The 27741-nt window shown below is 36.6% G+C and overlaps 1 long non-coding RNA gene across 18 annotated transcripts in view; it reads left to right on the top strand.

Moving 5' to 3' along the window:
• The first annotated feature begins 154 nt into the window (after nucleotides 1–154).
• LOC110478808 (uncharacterized) overlaps nucleotides 155–27741 on the top strand; it is a 231979-nt gene continuing 204392 nt past the window's right edge. For 17 of the 18 annotated variants that reach the window (XR_014954997.1, XR_014955004.1, XR_014954991.1 and 14 more), the window contains exon 1: nucleotides 155–27524. This is a non-coding gene — a long non-coding RNA (uncharacterized LOC110478808). The remainder of the gene's footprint in view (nucleotides 27525–27741) is intronic. The other variant, XR_014954994.1, reaches the window with a different exon arrangement.

Raw genomic sequence — 27741 nt, 5'->3', positions numbered from 1 at the left:
CCAGTCTTGGCGTGTGAAGTGGAAACTCAGGTCAGAACTACAGCAAAACAAATTAGTGAAATTAGATTCCAGAGAGATCAGTTGGACATGGCTGCTGTGTTTTGGGGCTGTGAGAATGTGCACTCCAGTGCAGTGAAGGGCTGTGTGCTGCAGTAATGCAGCACACTCTGAATGCCAGGCTGCTGCATAATTCACATCACTCTTTTAAAAATTCCTTCCTGTTAATGGAGCCCTTCACAACTTCCTGCTGCTGAGATTGTGATACTTGGCTATGAAGAACTTTTTCCTCTTTTTTTTTTTTTTTTTTTAAGAGGAAAAAGGGAGGTATCTGCATAAAAACATCAAGGAGGAAAAAATGTATTCACCATTTATAGGAATCTAGGTAGGTTAGATGAGCAGTAGTTTCCTATGTAGCAGTGTAAGATTTGCCTGGCCTCTGAGTTGTTTAGTCTGTTCTTGGGAGTCTAGTTCCCAAGCACATGCTAGAAGTTCACTGGAAGGACACATGGTTTTGACAACTGCACAGATTTTTCAAATATTTGTTCCTATGCTTTCCTTGCAATGTCAGAAAAGTTGTACTGATCGAATCCAAATTTAAGTTAAAAGCATCTTTAGTAAAATGTTGTTTATGTCATGTCCATCCCCAGCAGAAAAAGCATTTTAGAGTATCAAAATTTTCCTATTAAACCTGACTAAAATATGTATTCTACATTTGAGATTTGAAATCATTGGATAGTTATGCCTTGGAAATAAAAGGGGGAGTAAGGGACTTTAATAGGAAAGTAGCATCATGAATAGTGAGTGTAATACACAAAATAGCACAATAAAATACAGCTACAGGATTTCTTTGGGTAACTCACAGATGTTCTGGTGTAACCTTAGTGGGAAGTAATATAAATGTTCAGCATATACTTATTTTAGTACAGCAGGTTTTTCAAGTACTTTAAATTCAATGCAGTAAAATGTGATAGATATTATTCTGTCTGCATTTGCTAGTGAAAGTGCATGCACATCATAGATAAAAAATAAAATATTAATTATTTTTAAATACATGTAATTTTCCACCTGGGGACAGAAAGACAGAAAAATGCTAGTCATGTAGCTTAATGCACTAATAGAAAGGAACTCTGGTACCACACTGACATTAGAGGAATAAGAGCCTCATTAGAATATTTATAACTGGTAGCTGGTAAGCAATCCAGACAATAGAACTTTAGGCTTTTGTAATGTATTGCATACATTTACAGTTGTGTATAAATGGTTATTACTTAGAATACATTCCTTAAAATATGAAGATATTTGTTAATGCACAATATATGACATAGTTCTGGATCAATTATTACTTTCCTTTTTCTTCTTTTCTTTTTCCTCTTTTTTTTTTTGTTTTTTCCCCCCTGTCTGTGTAGCTGGCTCCATGGCTATCTATTATTAAAGATGTAAGAGAGGAACATTTGAGTTTTCTCACAAAACCACAGCTGCCATAGTAGAAATATATCCTTATATTTATTCTTTGAATTCAACTTAGTGTTAAAAGAATGTTTATTCCTATGCATTATTCCATGCTGTTGCACAGAAAAATGTGATGATAATGACAACGTACCTGGAAATAGCGCGGCAGTCTTTCAATAAATCTGCTTCTGTGTCATGACAAAGTCATTTAGTTTCAGGAAAATGTGCCTAGAGGCAGTCAGTTCATTTTTGGTTGAAGTTTGTTCCACAGATTTGAGGTCCTGGGGTTTTGAAGGTCATGGTTTCACGATTACTGTCTTTTCTGAAGGGACAAATCAAACCAGAGCTGTTTCCAATTAATTCCAATACTGTGTTACTTTAATTGAAAATCCTAAACCCCTCCACATACTTGGGAGAAGTTGAGGATGGAAACTCCCCATAAATGCAGTAGTAGCTAGTCTTTGCTGAGGTTTTTATTTTTAAGCTTTTAAAGTCATACCTCTCATCTTGTAAAATTATAAAAGAGAGATTTTCATTTGTGTTGGGTAAAAAGTCAAGCTAGGGAACAACCCAGGAAAAAAAAAAGTTGGAAATAACTATATGAGGGCCAGAATCCAGAGTCTTTGGCACCAGAAGAACCCCACTGGTGTATTCATTAGTATGGGGGTCATAACACACTCTTCTCTGGTTTTGGGTGGGACTGAACAGTAAAAAAAAGTGCAATTAGACATAGGAAACAGGCTGGGGGCTGCCTGGACTACCTGATGCCCATCAGCATTCTGATTATCCCACAATATTTTCAGAGTATCTCATGTTCCTGGTGTCCTGCAGAATCCAACAGGTGTGATTTTCTCTAAGTGTGGCCAGTTTCTGGTTTGGAATCCCATCCCAGCTCTGCTGCTCCACCTCAGAGAACACCAAATTGAGACCAGGGGTGCTCACAGCTGTCACTGGGCCTGCCTTTAATGGGGTGTTTGTTTTCTGCTTGTAGTCTGGGAGGAAACTGTTCTTTGAGCAATGAGCTGCTCATTATCCTCATGGGTAAGGTGAATAAGCAGTTTGGGTGCCACCTTAATCCGTAAAGTTTATTTTGGGAATCCATCACAGATCGTTAAGGGATTACCAACAGGCAGTTGTTTTTGAGCCAAGGGATAGATCACAGTATCCATAAATAAGGTTGGTGTTTTGCCCTTTCAGAATAAGGCCCTAACATTAACAAGATTAACTATCTAATTAACATTAAATTTAGGTATGGAATCAGTGCAGATAAGACCATGCCACACCTTTAGGCTTTCTCTGCACACAAAAGCATCATCTGTTTAACTGAACTCACATTGAAATTAATCAATTTAGCAACAGTCTTGAAGCCCTCATATAAAACTAATGGTTTTACAAAAGGCTTATATTGATTTATCTTAAGTAGATTTACTTAAGCTACAAGAAACTTGCTGCAGATCAGTTTAAAAGTGTTCATACAGGTCTGTAGTATTTAATTAACTAGAGCTGCAAAATAATTGTAGTGATTTTTGTGTTAGGACTGCCAAGTTCATTGTGTATTTACTTTCCTTTGGTTCATAATAATAATAATAATAATAATAATTCATTATTCTACAATTAAATGTATAAAAAGCTGTTTCTTTCACATGAGGAAACAGGAAGAACTAAAATAGGAGTATTATGACAGCAAAATTTCAAAATGCACTGGACTTTTTAGTCTAAGAATAATTATGTGACTGAAAAATTTACACAAATTAAAAAACAAAAACCCTCTTAAGTTCACTGTTTTTTTCCTACAAGAAAAGATGTGAGATTACCATTGTTGGAAGGAGACCTTGTTAGCAGACCTTCCTTTTCCCCAGCAGAGCGTAGCCTTGTTATGACAGTGTACTCACTAATTCTCTGAGACAATTGCTCCACAGGAAATGTTAAAGAAAGTTTTCAAATAATTTCTTCTTGCTCTTTTTTCTGAAACTGATAATTAAATACAGCTCTCGTGGGCAGATGCAGTAGCCACCAGACCGTGTAGCATTTGGGTCCTTCTTGTCCAAATGAAACATTTACTTCTATGCAGAAGAACAATTTGCCAAAATAGCAGCTTTACAAAGGAGTAACAGAGAGAGGCTAGTATCCAGGAGACATCTTCCATATCCTGGGATTCAGAAAACCTGGAGTAATGTCCCTGCTTCAGACTTGTAAAACTTCAGGAGCTGTCCCAAAAAATGTCTAAATGTGCTCTAGGCTGTAAGCAAAAGGATAACTGCAACCCAAGTTTCCTGTCTTCTGCTGCAGTACTGCAAAGCCAGTGCTGTTATCTTGTTCTTCCTCCTACTGCTGGAGTTAGTTATTAAAAAAAATATTCACAGGGCCATTGGCAGACTATTTCTCTAATGTAAATTAGGATAATCTCCTGTGAATTAATGGGCTTTGACTATACCTGGGCAGAAGAGTTTTTGTTTCTCTTTATTATTTTTTTACTTTATCTTTTGTTTTGAGTACTAATTCCTCTATGAACCTGAGGAGTCCTTCTGGAGTAAATACTTATTGAAGCCAGCATGTTTCCATGAGCAGTTTTGATTGACTTACAAAGAAAAAAAAGATGAAAAAATTGCAAGGTGAAGTTTGTATGCTTTTGAATTAAATGGGCTACAAAATTATTGGAAGAATAATCTGGAAAGTTTTTTAATGAGGAATTTGGTGGCACTACCTGTAAGCTTCTGGTGTATGCTTCTGAAGTCTGAAATTCAAAGGCAGAATAACGTGGAGGGTGGTAGAGACTGTATTATTTGGAGCCATTTCTAACTTCTCAAAGGACAGAACTCAAAATGGTGGATAAATCTACACAAGTTCAGTCATGTTTTTAAATCTCCACTTTGTAAGTGTGTCCCTGTAATGAAGAAAAGGATGTTAAAGCCGAGATTATAAAATTCAGGTCCTGGGCAAACACGATGATACGCTTTTTTCATTATACAAGAAACTATATTTAAAAAGGCATGAGATATATGGTTCATAGGGAAATTAAAGAAATGAGCCCAAATCATTATTCTGGGATGTTAAAGTAGCGTGCGAAATAGGTGCCAAAAGGAGCTGCAATGATCAATCCATTTTGCTGCTGAAGTGAACAAAATCACAAAGAGACAGTGGGGCCACTGAAAGGATGAAACTTTGACTCAACAGAGGGCCAAAATGAATTCTTCCCCCTAATAGTTATGAACTGTGGAGGTGGTAATATTTCAGGAACAAAAAGAAATTTTTGCTCACGTTTTTTTTTTCCTTTCGTTCTTAGCACATGAAACATTAAAAGCCTTTATCACTGTAGGAGAGCAGATTATAATAAGGCAATTAGAATGATCAAAAGCTGATGAAGAATAACTCTCAGAAAAATCACAAATTAACCTTCCAAAATTATTAGCAATAGAAAAAGGAAAGTCTTCTGCCAAGAGGATTAATAGATGTGATCAGTATTATGGAAGAGAAGGATATTTTTGTAGAGTAGTGGGAACTAAGAGAACACACCAAATTTTCTTGGGATGATATAGAAAATACTGGTTAAACTACAGGGTATTCAGACTCAAAACGTGCTGTCACTGCATTGTCTGTTGGCACTGATTTATAATGAGGACACTGAGACTGATAAATGTGTGGTTTTTGAACATTGCTAAATTAGTAGATAACATTGAAACAGCCACATGGCAGAACTTATGGAGGTTTTAGGGGAACATTTGATACTTAGGTGGATTTACAAAATCATGAAACATTATATGAGCACAAACTGCTGAAATAGAATGAAGAGTAATGTGGCCTGAGCAACCATTCAGAAAAAAAGCAAGAGCATGAATAGAAAATGGTCCTGATTCACTAATGCTGTTCACAGTAACATTCACAGGATTACCAGTAACCAGCTTTATTGATTTGTGAGAGAAATTACAGAACTGACAGCAGTATCTCAAATTTTGAAAAAGCACCATTGACTTAAAGGAGAATTAAAAATTACACATTGATTACTCTCCAATCTTTCTATTAGCTAGTGATGCACACACCTGCTGGTATTTGCTTTCAGCCCCTCAAGAACCTCTCAGAAAGTATTGATCATGGGGAGTGGGAGGAGCTGCAAAGGAAGTATCTGTGAATCTAGAACTGTTAGGGGCAGCAAAATAAACAAGCATAACTAAACAGATATGAATTGAATTGCCACAGTGATTTCAGCACTGCCTTTTTATATGCTGCTGCCTCAAAATGAATCATGTGCTTCCCATGCAGCCTTATTTCACTAAAGTATTTCGAGTTTGTCAAAAACTATACAGAGTGGTATCACATCCACAAAAGTATTATCTTCTTGCTGCAGAGAAGCGAAGGTAACATTACTGTGATTCATTTTTAAGGCTGGGTAATACTTGGAGATGCATCATGGATCCATTTATTATTGCAGTGGAATAAAGCACCCTGTGCAGAGTCCTTGAAGGATGGTGTTGGATGTAGGGTGTCACACAGTACATTACTGCTCTGCTGCTGCACTTAGGACTCGCTTGACACTTCTATTATCCTCTCCCGATTTATTGCTGGTGCTCATATTACAGAAGCATCCAGAAGTCCCCGCTGAAATCACGCCCGCATTGCTCTGCAGAGCTTTTATGCCGAGTGGAAAAGATGTGGAAGTGGGAGGGGAAGCAGAAAGATGAAGTGACTTGCCCTAGAATGAGCAGCAATTCACTCAGGAGGTGAGAGATGAGAGGGGTCTGGTCTGGAAGCTGAATAACCACACAGGCAGAGACCTGAACATTTGCTTTAGCTCCCAGTGGGCTTGTTAGCTCAGCTCTCAGGCAATGCAATCTCAGTTTTCAGCTGAGAACAATTCTGCCAGCAAACAGAATGAGCTTGCACCCACCTATATTAGTACTGAGGGCATTCTGCTTAAAACTTGTATTTTCCAATTTTCATCCCAGCCAATGCATCATTATATTACATGCCCCATTTGGATGTATTTTTATGTCAGGGGTTGTTGCTATCTTATTCCATCTGGATTATTTGCCTCAAAACCAGGTACTTCTGGGGATTTAATTTTTTTTTACTGTAGCTCAGGGGGTCATTTCCAAATAAGCAAATTTTGCTCACCTGGTGTCTTTATAATAGTCACTGCTTACAACGGGATAGGATTGCTATGAGGGAAGATACTGAATAGTTCAGTAACAGAATAGGAACCTGCAAATGCAATACTGCAATTTTTCTTTGGCTGTTTGCAAAACAAGTTCCTGAATGCTCTTTAGTTTAGCTTTTATATTAATCACAGGTATATTTATAAATATATGTTTTAATCTATATGCCTAGAGAATGCCTTTATCCTTATGTGAATTATTAATGGGTAAAAATGCTCCATGGTCTTTTCAGAGTTGCAAGGGATAATCTGTCTTGGAACTTGCAATGAATGGAACTATTGATTTGCTAATACGAAGTAATTTGTGTGATCTAAATACAGTGCATACAATATGTGCAAATTGATTCCAGTTAATCATTTTTGACTCTTCTCCTAAATCTTGGTAAGTGAGAACCCTGGCTTTCTCTACTTGGATTTCTTGGTGGCTTTCAAAGGATTGATTTTTCCTTTGAATTTTTGGGCCCCAATCCAGTTTACCACTTGGTGGCCTGCTTAGATTTAATCATGTGGACATCCGTAATGATTTTAACAGGAAAAAAACACTCCGTGCTTAAATTCAAATGGATGTTGACATATCTTGCTGCACAAAGATCTGTGTTTGCATCTTACTTGATTTTAATTTGATAGTAATTATTGGACAAAAATATTATCAGCTTCATGTTAGGTGATACTGGATTAGTTTGAAGAAACAGAGAAAAATGGAGTTAAATGTATCCATTATGCAGCACACATTTACCAAACTATGAATTAAAGATTTACAGGATTAATTAATCTAAACAACTCATAAAATTGTTGTAAATTGTTTTGATGGGAAATGCATGTCTTTTAAATTTATCAGCCTAAAAATAAGTTTACACATTTTAAAGGAATGATAACAGCTAATACTTGTCTATAATTTCTATAAATATGTTTATTAAACTATTTTAAATAGAATTATTTTATCTGAAATGTGAATATAGTATGACATGACATAAGAAGACAAGCTTGTATATTAAATAAAACCAGGCAGTTTTGAAAGAAATGTTTACGATCTGCCATACCCTAGTATCCTGATCACAGTGCAAATTCACTTAGTAAATTATAGTGTGACTATCTAAAGTTTCCACTACAGTGAAGTTTGGAGTCATAAAGCACCTCTTTACTACGACTTTCAATCTGTGCTTTTGTGGGTTTTTTTGCCTTTAATACAAATCAATTATCTCTGGACTGTCTGAATTTCAATAATATATTGAACAGCAAATTATTTTTTTTCTGTGTTCTGATGAACCATAATTCCACAAAAAGCTTTTAATACACACACAAAGACATCTAACATAAGCACTTATCCAGCTGCATGGCCATATCATCACTCACATCACTTTGGGTATTTTTCAGTGCCTATTTGTGTCAAAATAAATGTGTTCATTGGCATGTTTATGGAAAGTGACTGAAATAAGTCAGAAATGCATCGTGGTGCACCCATAACTGAATGCATATTTGCAAATGCTTAGTGGTGCTGCTGATTTAATTTGTGATGTTATGTTAAGATGGCTTCTGTGCACATGTTTAGTATTGCCTAGTAGGACTGGGGTATTCCAGAGATTTCTGCAAGGTTAACTAGGAAATCATATAAACAAGGGAGCTAATTAATGAGAACCTAAATTCGGTGCAGTCTTAGTTCTTCATAATTGTAATGCATGATGATTCAGGACATAAATGCATGCAAGGGAGTAAGTTAAGAGACAACAAAAAGCACTGTGCAGTAGCACCTGTCACCTCCCACCACCTGAAAACCCTTACAGAACTCAACACCTTCCTAACAATGGCTCTGATTTTCAAACTGAGAAGCATTAATAGAAACACAGATTCTGAAAGGATGTTATTTAATTAACATGGTAAAAGGACAGAAATTAATGTGTGTTTTTAATATTTGACTTCTGCTCCATAGTAACTTCCATATCAAATGTGCATTAATTATGTTTGATGCAGAGCACCATGGTTTTCTTTCCTCACACTGCTGTGTGTGTACAGTGTTGTGAGATTTTGCCCCTTCCAGAAGATCAGAATATGAAAACAGTTTATCCTGTGTATAATACAGTGGGATAAGATATCAATTTCAAGTACTTCCCCATAACCCTGTTGGTGTAAAGGAGGCCTGAGGTGGAGCTGTAGTGCCCATTCTTGTATATGATACAGGATTACCACATTAATAACAAATCCATATAGAATATTATTAATTAAGAAATATGACATTCAGATGTCCGTACTCTTAATGAACTTTTTTGCAGCTGCAGATTTGGGATGGATTTTCTCTTAAATATTAGCACCTAAGTCTGACTTAGCTTAAAATGCTTCTGATACCACGAATTTGATAGGTGAACAAATAAATGTGTGCAAGGGAAGAAGGGAAATAGCAGAAATTGAAGTGAGTGTTTGGTTACAACTTGAGAGTTTTTTTCTTGATAGCTGCTTTTAGTTTAGGTTTGTGTTCAGTTTTTGTTTAAAGTCTGGTGGTAGCAATGGGAATATCTTTAATATACCAATTCATGCATTTCAACATCCTTCACTGTATCTCGTTTTTGCAAAATGCTGCACTGTAGAGCTTCATAAAATGAACAAATGGAGCTAATTAATGCCTTTTCTCTATCTGTACTTAATATCATGTTTTTAGAAGTCTAAAATTAATCCTAAAGAGAATAATATGCGTATCTGATGGGATCAAAATGATATTTAATTATGCTTAACAGTTTTTCTATACAATTACCTAGAAACTGTGCTCAAATTTTAGGGTGATGGACACCTGGATTATGTAATAGAGAGCCTGGCTGTTTTACTGGAGCACAGACACTCCATTGCTCTTCCAGCACAGAGTTTGTTTCCTTGCTTGTAACAGCTGCTGACCTGGACATACATGCACAACTCTAAAAATAAGTACAACCTGTGAACAGCAAGGAGACAGCTAAAGATGTTGTGTGTATGAAGATCCTGAAAACCATGAAACAAGTGAGGTTTAAAGGCCAGGTTTCAACTTTCAGACAGGTTCATGTTGCAAGTGTTTTGGTCTTGACAGTACATTTCTTAATACTCTCTTGTTTTTGGTGGGTATTTCTGCTTTAATTTCCTGCTGTGTTTCAGAGCCAGAACACAACACTTGGAACTCTTGCAAAGCATGTGTTTTGTGTAATCCAAAAATGTGGTTTGTCATCTTTAATCTTCATTCATCAGCATGGCACAGCAGAAAAGAGTGGTCTTTTAGGCCTTAAAGAAAGTGACTGAGCTATCTAGAAGAAATTCTGACAAGTTTTCTTGACATTAACCTTGTTCCTTGAAGAATAATAGAGTATTTCTGAGATGGAGGAGTGAGACCATGAAGAGCTTAGCCTACATTCTCGGGTATTTGGTCAGTCCTGGCCATAGTTAATCTCTTTTTGAAAAGGTACTCATGCCTCTACCCCACAAAAAGTTCCTAGGGAAAAGGGGCTTGCACTCATATTCTTTAGATAAAAGAAAGGCCATCCTAGGCTGGTTCTCATACAGAGAAACAACCTTAATATGCAGGTTTCTCAATCACCTTATTTAATCTTATTGTGTTGGCAGTTCTGAAATATTTAATCTTAACTTAGATGACAATACATCTCTACAGAACTTCTGAATCCCTTTCTTTTGTTGTTTAAACACCATAGGTTTTTTGTTTCTTTTTATTTCCTTCAGAGAGCTCTTCCAGTTTGCATTGTTCCTAAATTTCCTCTTCACTTGACTGAGATTTTTTAAACCAGGAGTTTAATAGTTCAACTGCCAGGTAAGGAGAGGCATGGCTTTTCTGTCTTGGGGAAAATGCTTGGTAAAGGATTCTGTCAAAGCTATGGAGTCCTGGGTCATCACCTGGAAAACCTCAGCAGAATTCCAGCCTAGTTGTCTCTGCAGTTTGATTGAGCTGTGGCAGAAAACAGCTCAGAAATGAAGAGGTTCACCTGATATCAAATTGTTGGAGCAATTTGGAAATGTGGATGCGGGTGAGTGTTCTGTGTCTAACCAGGGCACCATTCACCAATGGTTATCCAAGCAAGAGGCACATACACTTTGTTAGACATTAATGCAGCTGTAAATCTTGAAACAAAACCAGGCAGCTGATTATGTACAATAATGAGGATTAAAGTCAAATCTAACTTGTTCTTTCATGTGGTTGAGGATTAGATGGATCTCTGAGTGTCACTTAGATTCAGCAGAAGTGCTTCATAGATGACAGTGTAAGAACAACCCTTAAAGCCAGGCACAGGCACTTTGAAGGCACTATCAGTATAGAAAATCATTGTATGTGGCTAAGTAATACTTATTTTTAAGTTTGACTTTGAGTTAAACTAATTTTTGAGTTTATTGAGTTAAACTTTGGGTTTGACTTATTTTTGAGTTTAACTTTGTCTCAGCTCCTACTTGTCACTCAGCTGAACAGCATCCTATCTCTGAGCTGCAGAATTACCATTTGAAATTCTGTTTCTTTATCTCAATCCCTGCTTTTTTTAGTGGTTGGAAGAACCATGGAGCAGAGACTTCATCTCAGGTATGTTCCACTCTTGACAGGTATTTACAAAGACCACGTCAGTAAGTAGAGTGTATTTATTGCTTTGTGCTGTTATTGCCAGCAGCTGGAAGACATGCAGAACATTTTGCTGATCATCTTCTCTTTAATGTCAAGAGCAATTCATTGTAACTCCCTGTGCATAATACACTGAAAAAAAAATTCAAAGAAAAGTGCTGTTCCTTAAACTGTGGTGGTTTAAGTTTAACCACTTTTACTTGAAGGTGCTACTTTTACAAAACTATTTTTATGTCTAAAATTGAACTCTGTTCTTCCTCTTGAAAATGGATTGTATACCAGGAATATTTTCGAGCTCTTGGATGTGTTTATTTCTTTCCTAACCATCATAGAGAATAAAAACCAAGGAAGCCTGGTTATAGAGTCTTTAAGATGCAGAACTCCAGCCTGAATCTCTATGTAAATAGAGGTGCTGTATAGAAGGTCTCATTTCTTTCTACACTTTTGCAGGATAGGCTACTTTTCCCAGGAAGATATTCCCTAAAACGACTGGGGCTTGCCACTAAGGTTTATAAAAGAAAAATTTAAATTCTTAGTTAGAAGAGATGTAACTATGTATGCAGATCATGTAAATATTTCATTAACTTTTGCCTGAAAGTATCAATAGTGCAGTTTGTGAGCAGAGAAAGATGTGAAAGAGCTGTGCTGGTCAGCCAGAACATTCAGCTGCAGCAGCTGACAATGGTGATGACTATTGTAGTAGGGGTCATGTTATCAATAGTGAACCAAAACTGAGGAAAAATTGCAGCTAAAGCCTTTGTAACCTGGCATTCTTGTTAGCCTGGGCATGTCTCTGCATGTGGTTAACCTTTGTCCTTTGGAGAGTTGTATCTTTATTTTGCTCAGTGAAGTCCCAGCGTTGTCATTTGGCCATCCTGTCATTCATCAGCAGGAAGCTGGGCACTCGGTCTCTTGTCAAAAAGGGCTGCTGGGGCTCTGAAAGGTTTATGCTCAGTGTGAGAGCAGGGTTTTGTTCTGTTAACCTGTGTAATAAAATATCTGCTATGTGTTAATGAAGCTTCTCATTAAGTGAATTCTCAAGTCCACTGCAAACAGCAGAAATCCTGGGTTTCAATTGTAGTACATCAAGATTTTGCTTTATTGTGCTTCCTATTAGAACAGTGTTATTATGGACCATCAAGCCACATAAGTTACAGGGGCTGAGGTTCTGGCCTTTTGTCCTTGCCTTTCCAGTACTAAAAAAAGTTACTTAGGAAAGGAAATGCATTGCAGGATTGGTTCTTCACAAACAATAATAATGAAAAAGAATATGTATAGTTTGTTAAAAATTGATTATGTTCTAAAACCATCTTAATAATTTTCCTATAGATTTTTATTTTCAGTTCTCTATTGATTCTCATATTTATTCTATTTTCTTTTGAAAATGAATAGCCTATTTTTCCTACCATGGATACAGCTGAATGTTGTGGAAGGTTCAGCTCAAATACTGTTGGATGTTTCTTTGTGTAAAGACAAAGGTTATCAAGACAGTCTGGGGGAGAGGAAATAGAAGAGAGCAGAGTACAAACCCCCTAGCTCTATGAAACCAAAACCAGAAAGGAATTCAGTATTTTTTGGCTTTGCATTTTCAGAATGCTTTTGGATTAAGGACTGCCTGTTGTGTCATAGGACACAAGCCTTTTACACTTTTGTTCAGCTGTGTTTTGTGGACACTTCTTGCTAAAATAGGTAAGAGTGACAAATCACATGGGCCAAGATGGTCTGGCCAGCTAGGAATGAAACCCAAGCCAGCAGATACTGAAAGTGTAGAGGGGCAGATTTATCTTCCTAAAGTTGTTTCTGGACTTCTCCTGCTGTGTATTCATCTTGTCTTATGATTTTGTGTAAGAACACAGGATGAAAACATATAATTATTTGGACTGAGTCTGCTGGCTGAAGGGCTTTTGTAGAGATGACTTAAAAGTCTGTTATTCCTGATGGAAACTATTCCATTAGATGCAGTTAAACACAGTAGATAGAAGGAATAAATAAAGTACAACTTTCATTTGTTAACACTATGCAGTATGCCATATAAAACTTATCATGTGAGCTTATTGCTGGAAGGGAGATGTTTTAAGCATTTCCAGTGGGAAGAAAAGGCAGAATTCCCATAAAGGCAGTATAAAATTTGTTTGCTTTTTGTTACCTCTTCCCACTGTTCTCTAAAGGAGACAAAAATTCTGAACATATTTGCAGTAAAAACCCTAAAGCATATAAAACAATGAACAGATAAATACAAGATTTTAATTTCAGGGCAACAGATAAAATTTCTAATAGAATTATTTCTTCAGAACTACTCTCTTGATAAATAGGAAGTGAAAGGACACTTTTCAAGTGCAAATGTGTGAAAATTGATGCTTTCTCAAGGATTATTGTGCTGTATTCATTCTTTTAAAAAGAAACAGCTTTCTTCCAGGCCCTAAACCTAGAAATCCTTTGGTGCTGTGAGATATTATGTATCTGAAAAGATACAGTATGGAGATACACAAATTTTGTAGTTGAGTTTGTAGTTGAAATGTGAAGTAGTGCTAAGCCTGAAGGCAGAGGAGGAGATAGTGTCAGGATGTCTGGAGTTTTATTCCCTAGATATTAAACAAGTGAATCTCACCCCATCTGTACTCGCAGGAGCTCCTGTCTAAAAGAAGAGGAATAAAAAAAAGTATTGTCTTAAAAAAATGTAATTAAGCTATCTTGCTTATTTTGATGGTAATGTAGGAAGAGCACGTATTTCTTGAGTGTATGCATACAACTCCAGTCTGAGACACCACTGACACAGTGAAGATTTTTTCCCTCCAGGGTGCTTGCAGATGATATGTAATGCTGTGATTTTCCTAGCAGCAGCTCGAGTCAAGCTGTGCTTCAATGTTCCCAAACAACTATAAACATGAGGATGGGGATTCTCTTACCTATACACCCATAATGTTATTTGCATATACTATTAAGGCAAAGAGCAGAAAAACCACCTAGTTATAGAGTACTGTATCTTGAATCCTAGCTCTGTGGCTGTTCAAGTTGGCTGGAATTTACAGCTGGAATTGCCATTCATTAATCCTGATGTTCTCTCTTCCCTGCCTCACTATTTGTTAAGCGTCTTTCATTGTGCTCTGAAATATTAATTCCCTTTTTTTTCTGCTGCTTCCAAAAATTTATTTCACGAGCAATTTAGTGACTTTGTCTATAGGGCAAGAGAGTAGCTCTTCTCGAAATGCTAATTGATTTGCAGTTTAGCTGCCAGAAAAGACCCTGGAAGAAAGCACAGTAAAAGTTCACTTTCAGTTGAAGGCAGTGTCTCCACGGGGTGCTGTGAGATGCTGTGCAGGACTCCTTCACATCCAGACTCTTGGAGATCAGGAACAGCACAGAGATTGTCTTTGGCCCCTCAGGGAAGGCAAGGGGTCAACCTCAGTGTAGCTCTTTTGGATGAGCCAGTGGGGGTATTGTTAGAGATTGTCTATCAAAATAGATTGTATACCAGGAATATTTTCCACCTCTTGGGTGTGTTTATTTCTTTCCTAACCATCACAGAGAATAAAAACCAAATAAGCCTGGATGTAAAGCCTTTAAGATGCAGAACAGCATTTTTAAGCTGATAACGAAGGTTGAATGTATATTTTTTTAGTTCTGCTTTTTCTTTGAGGATCCTTATCAAAAATCTGAATGTGCTAAATAGAGCATCTAGTAGAAAATGAGGGATGACCTATAGTCATCAGAGATGACTGCAGCTCAGCCACGATTCGAAGTTGACATCTGGGAATAAGAGAGGGAAAACCTGTCTTTTGCATAGACTCTTCCACATTGTTCAGCTTTTACCATATTATGAAGAAAAGGCACAGAAAAATAAACAATCTGCCTTTCCAGCTCCTAGAGTTAAAAAAGAAAAGTGTAAAATTTGTGTGTGTGAAGAATTGGGTTGCCTGATTTTCTTTGGTTAGCATGCTGTGCAGAAGCAGAGGATTTCTCACTTTTAGTGGTGGTTTCTGGTGGGAAAAGGCATCTTGGCAGTAGGTGGCAGTGGAGCTCTTTGATTGCAGAATTTGTGGCAGCAGCATAAATCCAACATTTACAGAGCACAGCCTTTTCCAGATGCAGGCCTCGGGGCCTTACTTGGTCCTGCAATTCACTTCTTATTGCTGGGGATGTCTCGTTAGGAGATTAACTGTTTAAAATGCAGTGCTAATGTGAAAGTTTTAATTGGGAAATCCTGTGCATGTTAAATTAATCTTAAATACTTTTATCTAGAAAGCCTACTTCCTTTCCACAGCGCTCCGTGTTTGCAAGCACCTCACATTCTTTTGCATCATATTAAAAACTTGAAATGGACCAACGGTGCTTTTTACACTGCTGGAAATCCTTAAGAAAAATGGGTTCTGAAGCCTCCTGAATCCGAAAGTGCAGGTGTTGGTAGATGCAGTGCTGCAGTGCATTGACAGGCAGTTCGTATCCATGAGAAAATGCAGGGCAAAGGTTTCATCCTAACCCCAGCTGATGTTTCATGGATAAGCACGGAGAGCATTAGGAAATTGTGAGAACAGCTGGGATTTGCAGCTTGAAAGGAAAGCAGATAGGAACTCGGCTAAACATTTAGGTTGAGATTTTCAAAGCTGCCTTGGGGATTTGGGAGGCTGGAATCTTGGGCTGCTTAAAAAATCCTCAGGCCTTAGGCCTGCTTTCTTTTCTTTAGAGCTTGTGCTGCTTTTAATTTGACCACATCATTTAGACAAGTGCAGAGAATGATATATGATAGAAGGAATATATTGTTATATGTAGGAATGAAGAAACTGAAGTTGCAACTCTGCCAAGCTATAAATTCTATTCCAGATCTTTATGTGACCATTCAGATTTTGTCTGCATACTTTTGTGGTTATTGTTGCTTTTAAAGCCTTTATCTTTCTCAGAGGCGCTGTACATACTATTTGGCAGTCTCTTTTTTTCATCACCCCAGGCATTTTTTCTCTGTGAGTGCTTTGGATAGACCACTATACACATATCATTTCCAGATTTACTAGTCTGACTGAACTCAAACACTGGGATCCTTGCATTAGTTCCACATTGCCCAGTGTAGACATTGCTGAAAACTTGAGAGTAGCCTACAAAGCTGAAAAATGCAAACATTTGGCCATGCCTTTCTTTTACATAAATATTTGGGACTTTGTCATTGAATGGGTTAATTTATTATGGAACAGCCTGTGGCCTTCCTTTCTCCTTTCCCCTCTCTCTTTCCCTCTCCCTTCCATGAAGAATTGATAAAATAAGTTAAGTTATAAAGATCAGCCACACAGGAAGAGGCCACTGAAGATGGAACTAGCCTATCAGGATGAAAAGTTTCTGCATGTGTTTGTAGGTAGAGTCACTTTCAGAGATGCTGAAATAACATTATTAGGATTCAAAGATGAAAGGTGGATATAATTATTTGAATTTGGATCTACTGAATAGTCTCTTTATATCATATATAAATAATGTAGCACAGGAATTACTGTGTTCTTTATCAGGATTAAATTTAATGATGGTAAGGCTTTTTGCTATATGTGTCAGCTATGAAAGCTAAATTTCACATTCATCTCTTGTGCAGAATGCTTTTAAGGTAAAGAATATGAGCCCATGCTTTGCCAGAGGAGTCAGAGCAAATATGCCAGCATTGAGGTTTTCATGGTGCTTTAGCAGTTAATATTTAAAATGCAGATGCTCATGTTTGATTGCAAGATTTCAAGGATTCTGATGAAATGTTCCACCTGATCTAGCCCCAGAAAACTTACAGAAATATGTTAAATGGCATGATTCATGTCTTGTATTTGTATTTGCAGAGAATATGAAAACCATAAATATTCCTCCAAAATACAAATATTTCATAAATTATCAAGCCTTATCCTTGTCTGTAACCCATTTGTTATATGAGTTATACAATGCAAGCGTGGTGCTTTATTATTGAAGATGGTCTGCTTTTATTTGCCCAGAACACAAGATAGTTATTTGTCCTTAAATAGTAAACTGAATTTTTTGTGAGGCTGATTTGCCCCCACAGGGAGAAAATGGCTGAAGGCATTAAAGGAGATTGGAATCAGAACGTGTAAGAACCTATACATGTATAAATATTATATAAATCTGTACATGTATAACTACAGATATAGATACGTGTGTGCATGTGTGTTGGTGTGTAGAGGGAGGGGAAAAAAGCCTGAAGTAATTTTAAAGCAGCTATTCAGCATGGTAAGATATTTGGAGAGAAGAGTCACAAAAACAGTAATTCTTGGTAAAAAAAGATTTGTAGAGTTCTGAGTTCCCTGGAGGGGAAGCCCTGTGAGGAGTGGCTGAGGGCACTTACTCTGTTCAGCCCAAAGAGGAGACTGAGGGGAGACCTGAGTGCAGCTGGAAGTTCCTTGGGAGAGGAAGAGGAGGAGCAGGCACTGATCTCTGCTCTGTGGTGGCAGTGGCACACCTGGGGGAATGGCCTGAAGCCGCGTCAGGGAGGTTTGGGTTGGGTTTCAGGAGAAGGTTCTTCACCAGGAGGGTGGCTGGGCACCGAAGAGCTCCCCAGGGCAGTGTCACAGCAGCAGCCTGACAGAGCTCCAGCAGTGTTTGGACAAAGCTCTCGGGCACAGCGTGACTCCTGGGGATGTCCTGTGCAGGGCCAGGAGCTGGACTCGGCACCCTTGTGGGTTCCTTCCAGCTCAGCACATTCTGTGATGCTGTGAAAATGTGATACTTTGAGAGCCAAGTCCATCAGCTTTTCCAGAATTGTCTTAGGGACATTTGTAGCTGAATGTTGTCCTTTGATAAGGGCAAAGGCATGGAAGTTTGAAAGGAAGCTGGTACATGACAAATTGCCCAGTATGTAGGAAAGGGAAAACCCTGAAAGCCTGGGAGAAGATGGTGTAGTATCACATTGATGCTCAAAAAAGATTTGCAACAACTTCATGGGTAGCCTGCAATGCTGATAAATTAAGTTTCACTTTAAGCCTTTTAGTTAATGATGAACAATTTGTGAACATCTGTGGTTTAGAGTACGTTAACCAATTAGATCTTAGAAACAGTGCGTGTCCAGACTTGTAAAGGATGACTAGAAAAACCTGTATAGAACCGATATAAGATGTTACTGAGTTAGAATTGATAACATTTGTTAATGTGCAACTTGTATTTTAAGGAGGGAAACTGGATTTTAATTCATATTCTGGATTAGGTTTTCTCACTTGCCCAAAGCTACGTTGCTTTCAAAGAAGATGTACCAATTGACCTCAACAAGCACAACATCTTTCTTTGCATAAGCTTTAACATAACATTCCTGAGGAAGCACTGAAGCTCTAAAAATACATAATTTTCCTATTTTTGTATTTTCTACTTAGGAAGTACAGAAATGAACCTGTTTAGATTAATTGGTTGGAGTCCTGTAAAGAGGTGAATAGTTACAAAGGTCACAGTGTAGATCAGTCCCCAAATTACTGGATCCCAAGGCCTTCTCCTGAACAGTCAATGGACGTATCCTCACTGTAGGTTTCCATTGCCCAAACTATAGGCCTGTGGAATGTGACACAGATTAAGTGCAAAAGCCATGGGGAACACATTTTCACACTCCAGCTAGCATTGTCCACTGTACTGTATGTGTTTACTTTGTAGTGTACCACTGTACTATATGTGTTTACTTTGTTTTAGCAGTGTACTGACCCAGCCACGTGCCTTTCAGCCAGTTCCAAAGCTGGGCAGAGTTTGTTTGCCCTGTCAGCCCACGAGGTGTCTTTAAGCACTATACTGTTATCAGTAATCTCATTGCACATAGCACATAATGCAACACGAATTAATTGGGGTCCTTAGATTGCAGTCATTTTGGCTACTGTTAATCTGTGCTGAGCAGCTAATCTAAACATTAAAGGCTCTGTATTTTATTATTATTACTACTTCCCTGACCCATGCATTCCCCTTGGTTGTTTCATTGATAGAACATTAGTAACCAGTCATGGTAAAGCTTTATTTAGTTTCGTTTGTCAGTCAGCTGAACAGCCTCAGTGTGTCGACACTTTTAGCCCACTTAATGAGGCCCCAAGCTACAAACCAAAAGCAATTAATTGCAGCAATCAATAAATATTAAATGTAAAGCATTGAACATAAACTCATGATTCCATGGTAGATTGTAATAAAAGATTTTGGGAAAAATTATGAAAGCTTGGCCATATGCTTCCTTGGAGGGCATAATTTACTGAGAACTTGATGGCACAAATGTGACAGAATTTCCTCCATGGGAATACTTCTGGAGCTTCTTCATCTGAAATGGTTCACAGAACGTGAAGTTTGCAGGAACAAAGTAGTCATGTAAATAAATACATTATCCATACAGCATCCTGGTGAAGAGTTAGTTTAGCTGTTCAGATTAATGCACCACCCACTTTGTGAGTCCCACTCTCCTGACTCTTCCATTCCTAGATATCAGGTTAGATTTTCAGTTGTCTCTGTATCCATTGTTTAACCTTCAGTAGTTATTTTAATAGTGGCTTCTACTGAATATTAAAATAAGGCAGACCTTTCATGACTAGTTTGTCATGAGTTGAATTAATCACAGTTGAACAACTTTTTAAAACTATGCCTCAAGAGTTTTGAACCTATTAAATATTTTTCTATTATAAGGACTCAGAATTGTTCACTGCAGAGAATAAAGTACCACTTTTGCATACATCATACAAACACTTAGTGCTTCATGAATCCACAATAAATTTTCTTGCTGATTACTCATGTAATCTAAGGATCTCCTGCTGTTTTATGGAGAGTCTTATTAATTTCATTCAAGTAGTAAAATTAGCACCTGTAGAGAACCCTTTATGGCTTTTAAACTTTTATCATCTTTATAAGAACCTGCTTCATTTATCATGTAACAGTTGGTTTATTTTATCTTTCAAAGTATCTATTGATTCTTAAGGATGTTTAATGAGGTAAAAAAAAAGTTTAAATAAAAGGAATTATCATATCAGTAACACTGCTTATCAGTGATACATTCAGGAAGGATCACCAAGATCTGGAAACTGGATTTTTGTAGGGTTGAACACAGAATTTAACTGTTCGTTTTAAAGGCAAAAGGAGTGCTGAGACACCAGTGTGGAACCTCCTTGTCTGGTCCTGTAAATCAGAACTGAGTGAAGTCTTCATCTCCTGGTGTACATGTTGAGATTTTGTTCTTGAAGAGTCAGAGATTAACCGGGGAATTCAGTTGTAAAAATAGCACAAATGGATTGTAGAAAACCAGAGACTGATGATAAATATTAGAAAGGGCAACATCAGGCCATTGAGAGAATTGGACTTTCAGCTGAGGCAGAGAGCAGAAGACACAACTTGAGTCCTTCTTTGAAAATGAAGCTTTTGTCTTATAGCTGCACTATATTGTTTTTTTCTTCTCTGTATGGCTGGTGCCCAGTAATGCAAATTTATAGCAAACCTGTACATATGTAGTCTGAGATGAAACATGTTCTAAGTGCTAATGTTACAATGAGGACAGTAAGATCAGAGTATCTGGGTGAATACAGATGAATATTGTCTTACGGTTTCACACACACAGTGTTCCAGGAAAATAATGCACCATCTTTTTTTTTTTTTTTTAATTTTTTTTTTTTTCCCCTTCGTTGAATTAAGTTCTATACCTATGGCTCAGAGGTAATTTAATATTTTTTCTGGAAACTGCCTGTGTCCAGTTGTAGAGGTGACTTGACAACAAAATTAGAGTATCACTGGAGGTGTTCAAGGTCAGGTTGGAAGGGGCTCTAGCTCTGTGTGCTGCCATTTAGGAGTCATCTAGGAGTATTGGTAGTAAAATGCAAGTAGTCTAGGAATTGTTTTATATGAAATATATTTTTATTACTGTGATGAAGCATTTATTATACAACATGACTGAAATTGCTAATTTTTTGATTTTCTGAAGATCACCCGGAAACAGCAGCGTAGGTCACCAGAGAAATAGATCTGAAAGGCAATTTAAGAAATTCACTTTAAATTATATGAAATAATGAATTTTGGCACAAATTCTCTACAAGCAGAACAGAAGATTAAATTTCTCTGCAAAATTTTGGGGCTTTATCCTGCTGTGAAATACAAAAAAACTAATGAAAGTGAAGAAAGATTTTGGAATGGCACCTAGTGGAAAAAGAACAAAATTCACAAATGTTATGTGTATGAATATTGAACTCTGCTCTCTTTTCCCTTCTTTTTTCCTTATTTGGATTATAAATGCATATTTTGATATTGAGTTTCAACACTCCAGTCAACTGATGCAGAAATGAATTGGTGTCCTTCCGGAACAGATTTTTTTCTCTTACCTTATTGAAGTAAAGGTTCAGAAATACTAAACAATGCTTGATTTACATTATATGAAGGCAGTGCAGTAAGAATTTAAATGGCAGCAGTTGCATAATTCCTATGTTATGAATCATTTTTACCTGAGAATTAACTTACTAATTACAGCAGTTAAGTGTAATTATTCTGCCTCTTAAGGTACCTTATTACTGCTTTTTAACAATAAGACGAAGTCTGCCAAAGTTAATTATCATAATAATAATTTAGTGCACACTTTTGGTCTTGTTAGGAATACAATGTAATCTTGGAGAAGTGATCTTTTCCATGTTAATCAGTCATTCACAAAGCTGTCTTTCATGTTTCTGACTCCTGAGAAGTGGATTGAAGCTTGGTAATTGGAAAGGCACCGGATGACAGAGGAGAATGAATTGCTCTATTTCAGGCTCTGGTTTGCACCAAATACCGAAAGGCTTTCAAAGGCTGAGTTAAGTTTCCTCACAGTAATATAAATGTTACAAATTTTAATAATTCCTTTTAAAGCCCCTTCATTCTTCTGATCCCAGGCCTCTCAGATGTATACATTCCTTACTTATATACATTCCTTACTCAGTATGTCACCAGGTACTACCAGACAAGCAGAGACTTCAGCTTTTTTTGCTGTTTTCTATTTTTTTAAATCAAGGTATTTTGGATTTATTTAGTTTCTTGCACCTGGCCATAACTTCATGAAACTGTCAAACCCCATCTTTTTCAAGATGATAAAATACATCTAGCAAACCTGGTTTGGATTAGTTGGATAGGCTTTGATCTATTTTAATTCCTTTTGTAATAAAATCAGTGACACCAGTATTCCTTCATAAATAATTGCCTTTCTCTCTGTATTCAGGTGAGATAAAAATGAAGCAATCCTCTCTGTGAAAGAGACACTTCAAATGGAACTCTATCACAGAACCCTTAAGAATAAGTTAATTAAAATAAATTCTTGTTTATTGATTGTGGACTTGGAGAAGTTTCTCTACAGGTATAAGACTGTGTATGAAGGAAGATGGAAACTTTATCATCTAATGTAACATATTAGTGGAGCAGAACTTTTAATTCTTTTGCAGAAACCCTGAATAGTTGTTGAATTTTGTAAAATAAATATATTTATACTATGACACTTGATTCCCTTACAAGTCCCCAGATTTACTTATCTTTTTTGTATTGAGACATTTGTCTGCTGTGAGTAGATAATAAGGACGAGGCGGATTTTAAACTTGTGATCCAAATTTGTACAACCAGCAGCCCAGGCCTCTCTGGTGCTTTGTGAGCTAAATTTGTCTGACAGTATTTGACAGCCGTAATAAGAACCTAAATTTGTGGGGAAAAAAAAAAAAAATCATAGGATTTTAAAATAAGGAGTTCCTAGATGTTAAAAAAATGTGGATGGGAAAGCAGTGAGGAAGACATAAGAAGAAGACAGTCTCTTTGAGACTGACTGCTTCTCATATTAAACATTATTGCTTTCTACAGATGCAGTGAATTTCTGCTGACCATGTGATACAAAATGTTTATATTCAGTATATATTTCCTATTTTTTTGGTAGCCTTTCATGCTTTAACATTATTTGAAAGGGCCATCTTCTAGCCGCAGTTTACTTAATTCTTATGCTTAACAATCCTGCATTGCTTACAAAGTATTACAGATCATAATCTTGACTCTGGGAGAGTAGTAGTGTGTTAATATTTAATTCAATTCCAATATGCATTGCTCAAGATAGGATTCTTATAAAGATGACTTTTGGTCTTTGCAATGACATAGCTGTATCTGAGTTTTGTATTTTTTCACTTACAATCTCCAAAATATGAATTTAAAACTGGAGATTCACTTTTAATGGTGCCCTCTATGGAAAAAAAGTCTTCATGTTTTTGGATTTTGTTCTTCTTAAATAGCTGTGATATTTAAGGGGCTGATTGTTGCACCAAATATAAGGAAAAATTATGAAGGTTTGGCAGTATTGAAATTTTACTCTAGCAAAACTTTTACAGCAATATATTTTAAACAGTTTATTTGTCCTATACAGAGTCAATGAGAAACATTAGTTCTCTGTTTTTTAAAGGTCCTTTTAGAAGCCCCTTCTGCAAGTGAATTTCATGTTACCTATGTGGTTCTGAAAATTATATTATATAAACATCATAGAAAATGTATACATTTATTTTTATGATAATAGAGACATATATTTACCTGGGATATTTTATTTTTTTTAGATCACTGAAGTTTTTAAAGTGACTGGAAAGTTTTCAAAATTTATTTCTCATCCTCAAAGACAGTGCCTTTGAAATATGAATGCCACTTCAATAGTTCATTTTTTTTCCAATTTATTTTTATTTCACAATGTTACTGTGGCCAGCATTTTAGGCTTGCTTGAATGGGCAAAGCTCCATTGAGAGAAAAGCCTGAAAAAACATTTTGACAGTAAATTCTTTGCTGCAGTTTTGCAATTTTACAGACAAGCTCTGTTCTGATATGTGAGTATGAGTATGTTCTCATATTCTTCAGAGGTCCTAAAATTTAGTCTACTCATGTGAGGGATATCCGAGCATTAAATGAATGACATCAGTAGTAAAATAAAACTTGCATACAAGAAAAGAGAAGCCATAATGCAGGATATAAACAGCACTTATGCTTAGAGATGTTTTCTTTGGCTTTTATTGGATATTGTTTTATTTCACTGGTATCTAAAGTGTCTTTTTCTGTGAAGTAGTGTATCTTACAGCCCACATCAGGAATTGCACATCCTCTCCTGAAGATTTCTCAAAATCTGCTTATACTCCCTCTTTTGAAATAAAAGTTTTAGGAAAGCAAATTAATTCATTTGATGTAAGTGCATAAACAGTACATTATTACCTAACCTTGCACACCTCTCTTTAAGTCCTTCACTCAATGCCTCTCATTGCTGATACTAGATTTTGGGGCATCATTTGGCTCACATCTCTGGCGGCTCAGCTCAAGCACAGGGATGCCATGTCAGTAAGAGTGGAGAGGATGAGATGATGCCTGCCCTTATCTCAGCAGATAATCAGGCTATTGCAGAATGCATGCAATGATTCTTCAAGTCAGACTCTGTGATGAAGGCTTGTTTTCAATACTGTGTAGCACTGACTGTACTTTGAATTAGCTGTTTTGAACAAAAAGGTTTAACTGGTTTTTATGGATTTTTTTAATAGGGAAAAGATAAAATAGTTTAACAGCCTATGTGCTTTTGCAGGTAAGGAGTATTCTGTGAGGGCAGCAAAGTTATTATGTGAAAATCGCAAATCTCAAATATCTGCATTCAAATCACCAATAGGAGTGGCCTGCTTTATGGCAGTGATTCTGTCATGTCTTCTCCTTCAAACTGATGGCACGACAAAGCAAAAGATCACAAAACTAATCCAAAATGAGAACCCTGCCAAAACAAACAAACAAACAAAACCGAAACAACCTTGTCGAAAAACCCAAAATTTATTTGTGCTTTCTTTAAGTAAGCCTGATATTTCATCCCCTTGGTTGAATGATGTTTGATTAGAACATATCATAGACACCATTGCTTGTAGATAGGAAGGAAAATCAGAGCTGTGATTGGGTTCAAGGTGGCATTAAACTTCTGCCTTCTTTCTTGCATTTTTAATAGAAATATTAAAATACTAAATAGCAGTCTTGACTTGGAAAAGGGTGACTGGCTGCCAATCAGTGTAAGATATTCCACGTACATATTCATATTATTAGGAGGATTCCTTGAGCAAGGCAAAATACATACTGAACAGCTCTGGGAACTGTAATGATATTCAATGGTATGAGATTGTCAGCTTATTTAGGGTGAGGAAGGGAGGAAGGTTCAAAAGAGATGGATGAAGAATTAGAACAAGATTAGCATGCCACACGTGAAGAGTTTAGTGTCTCCTAATAGTAAAATCTTGGTAAATTCTGTATTGTTACCACAGCAAGCATTAGCATAGCTGTGTTGCTCTACACGATAGGTAGTAAAGCAGGAATTGACTTGAAACACGATTAAATTTTTAAATTTAAACAGGATCAGTATTATTTGATACAAATATCATGAAAATGGCAGAGCTCTGTGGAAGAAGTAAAGGAAGAATCCATCTAATCCATCAACTTGATATGGACAACCACTTCTAGAAATAATGGCATGTGATAGAACCACAGTGATTTCCTTTTATTTCAAGGGGGTGTTTTTCAAATGAGGTAAAGTCATTGCTGCATTAAAGAAGAAATTATGAAGAATGTCTGTGAATATGTGCAGGATGATAAACAGAATATGAAATGTGTCATCTTTACATCTTCTATTCTTGAGAACCACACTTTACATAGTCCATACTAAGGCTAGGTAAAAACAGGTCTTTCAACTCTGTCAAGATTTCAATGTTAAATTGAAAGCTCTGTCTGAGAGCAACACAGAAGGAGGATAACTGTTTGAAAACTAGCAAGTTGGCAGGTCAATAACATTATTTCCTTCCTAACTGTGTTTCTGAGCATCTAATACTCTGTCTTTTACATGGTTTGTTTGTGCCTACAAACAGAATACAGAACATTCATGTTTTAAGGATCAATTAAATAATAATTAACACGTTCATTCTTAGGATATACTAGTAATTATAATGTCAAAAATTAGAAGTGGAAAAGAGATAAGGCTTATGAGAGGCTCCTATGTTTGGTTTGGAATGAAGAACAATTTAAAAAGCTATTTACAGCTTTAAGGACTTGTTGATGAAAGGGGGAGTATTACAATACATTTTCTTTCTTGGCTACAGGTCAAATATTGCAATTTTGTTTTAATGTCAATAATAGATTGTGAATAATGTGAAAGAACAAGGTCTTTCCCATACCATTACTCACAAACCTACATAAAATTCATGTTTCTCTTGCTCTTGAGATTGTTTTATTGTCTGTCTGTGACCACAGCTGAGTTATCATTTTTGAGGGAAAGTTTAACAACCCTTCTGTAACTCTAGCTTGACACTTAATTAGACTTGGCTGCTCTGATGAGATTGCAGCAGTAATTATGTCTGCATATCTCTTTTCACATGAAATATGTAGTCATTAGCCATTGTCAGCTATTTTGGCTTTTTGAGAAAAGAAAGCCAGCAAACAATTCTAACAGCATTTGAAATAAATGTCTAATTGCCTGCTGCATATCTAATTAGAATCTAAGTGTGGACACTGATGAAAATTCTTAGACATTTTGAGAAAAGTAATCTGAAATAATTGAGAAATCTGGTCACTTTGTAGATACCTGCCATTGTGCAAGTGTAAGTTTGACTTGTCATTCTAATTACAGTTTGCATTTGTCTGCAACTTGATCTTGCCCAGTGCTAAAGGATGGAGGTGACACAGATGGTTTTACCATAAATACTGAATAATACACAATGCATCAAATACTGAGCTTCATGTTTCTATGGAGCACAGGGTGGAGCTATTGATGGGTTTTGTTAAACTGTACAATTGATATTAAGTACACCAAAAGTGATACTAATGACTCCTTGTCAATTAGTTTGGGTTGTTTTTTTTTTTTTTTTTCAATATCACAAATTGCCTGTGTATTTATTACTTGCTATTTTTAGCTGCTTTTAAATGACTTCATAATTTTAGAAATGCTTTTTCTACATCAGTGAACTTTTGGACATGTTACTGCAGCCATGGTCATTTAAATATGAGATGCTACTCCACGTTTGTTGTGATCAGAAGATGGAAGGTGTACATTTAAAGGTGTTGTACCTACTTTGTCCGTGTTAGGAAGGATTATTTATTGCATTATAATCAAAACGATATTTGAATTCTTGCCATGTTAATTTGTTGTGTACAGTATTGTTTTTTTCTGCATTTCTTGCACACTGTCTGCCCCTGTGTGTCTGAGACTCATGCAAATTATTTAGAACCACATTTTTGTAAGATTACACCATTTCTGGTTGGCATTGCCAAATAATCAGAAGTTAGTTTATTATTTTCTTGAAGGGAAGCTCAGCACAGCATTAGCCATTCTTTGCCTGAGTGTGAAGACAGATTGCTTGTAGAGATGACTTAAGTCAGACAATCGATCTGAATGACTCAAAGGTATGGAATTTTTAATCAAAGTATTTGAGATGTATCAAGAATTCTTGTTTTGAAAGAATCTGACAGCTTTATCAATCTTCCAGTTTGTTTAGTGGTCTTTATGCTATCCCACAAACAAAAGGAGTAGCAAGAAGAGTGTAAACTCTAAAGTAAGTTATTGAAATGTGCAGTTTGCACTGTGATCATATTTCTGGTTGAATTTTTAGCTATGCTTGAT

This window comes from Lonchura striata, chromosome 4 (genome assembly GCF_050655825.1).
Source record: "Lonchura striata isolate lonStrDom1 chromosome 4, ASM5065582v1, whole genome shotgun sequence".
NCBI lineage: Eukaryota > Metazoa > Chordata > Aves > Passeriformes > Estrildidae > Lonchura > Lonchura striata.
The sequence above is the reverse complement of the archived record's forward strand: the minus strand, read 5'-3'. Positions and strand labels throughout refer to the sequence as shown.